Source organism: Arachis ipaensis, chromosome B10 (assembly GCF_000816755.2).
Source record: "Arachis ipaensis cultivar K30076 chromosome B10, Araip1.1, whole genome shotgun sequence".
NCBI classification, from domain to species: domain Eukaryota; kingdom Viridiplantae; phylum Streptophyta; class Magnoliopsida; order Fabales; family Fabaceae; genus Arachis; species Arachis ipaensis.
The window spans coordinates 113,427,940-113,429,363 of NC_029794.2; positions in this window are offsets into that span (position 1 = coordinate 113,427,940).

Here is a 1,424-nt window from a genome sequence, read left to right on the forward strand (position 1 = left end):
TCTAAGCTTGCTCAGCTTTTGAGGAGGAAAGTACTTGTCTAAGAAAGCCGTGACCAGCTTATCCCAAGAGTTCAGGCTGTCTTTGGGTTGAGAATCCAACCATAATCTAGCTCTGTCTCTTACAGCAAAAGGGAAAAGCATGAGCCTGTAGACTTCAGGATCTACTCCATTAGTCTTAACAGTATCACATATCTGCAAGAATTCAGTTAAGAACTGAAAAGGATCTTCAGATGGAAGTCCATGAAACTTGCAGTTCTGCTGCATTAGAGAAACTAATTGAGGTTTCAGCTCAAAGTTGTTTGCTCCAATGGCAGGAATGGAGATGCTTCTTCCATGTAAACTAGAATTAGGTGCAGTAAAGTCACCAAGCATCTTCCTTACATTATCATTATTTTCGGCTGCCATCTCCTCTGCCTGTTCGAAAATTTCTGAAAGGTTATCTCTGGATTGTTGTATTTTAGCTTCTCTTAATTTTCTCTTCAGAGTCCTTTCAGGTTCTGGATCTGCTTCCACAAGAATGTTTTGGTCCTTGCTCCTACTCATATGACAAAGAAGAAGGCACAGAAAAATAATAATAATAGAGATCCTTTATACCACAGTATAGGGATTCCTGTGTGAGTGGAAGAAAAGAGGGGGAGACAAAGAATGTGATGTAAAGGAAGAAACACAACTGTACGAATGGAAGAGATGTGAGATGAGATGTTAGGATATGAATGAATAAATAGAATAGGATGGGGGGAGGTATAATTTTCGAAAATTATTTTGAAAAAGAAGTAGTGATTTTTGAAAAATGGTTTTTGAAAAATGTTAGAAATTTTCGAAATTTTTTTTTTTAAAAAAAATACAAATAATTAGTTAATAAAAAAGAAATTTTTGAAAAAGAGGGGAGATATTTTCGAAAATTAGAGAGAGAGAGTTAGTTAGGTGGTTTTGAAAAAGTTAAGAAACAAACAAAAAGTTAGTTAGTTAGTTGAAACAAATTTTGAAAAGATAAGAAGTTAGGAAGTTAGGAAAGATATTTTGAAAAGATATTTTTGAAAAAGATAAGATAAGAAGATATTTTTTTTTGAAAAGATATGATTGAAATTAGTTTTTGAAAAAGATTTGATTTTTAAAATCACAATTAATGACTTGATTCATAAGAAATCACAAGATATGATTCTAGAACTTAAAGTTTGAATCTTTCTTAACAAGCAAGTAACAAACTTCAAATTTTTGAATCAAAACATTAATTGTTTATGTTATTTTCGAAAATTTAGTCTAAAAATAAGAAAAAGATTTTTGAAAAATATTTTTGGAGTTTTCGAAAATAACTAAGAATTTTGAAAAAGATTTGATTTTTGAAAAAGATAAGATTTTCAAATTGAAAATTTGATTTGACACATAAGAAACAACTTGATTTTAAAAATTTTTGAAAAAGTCAA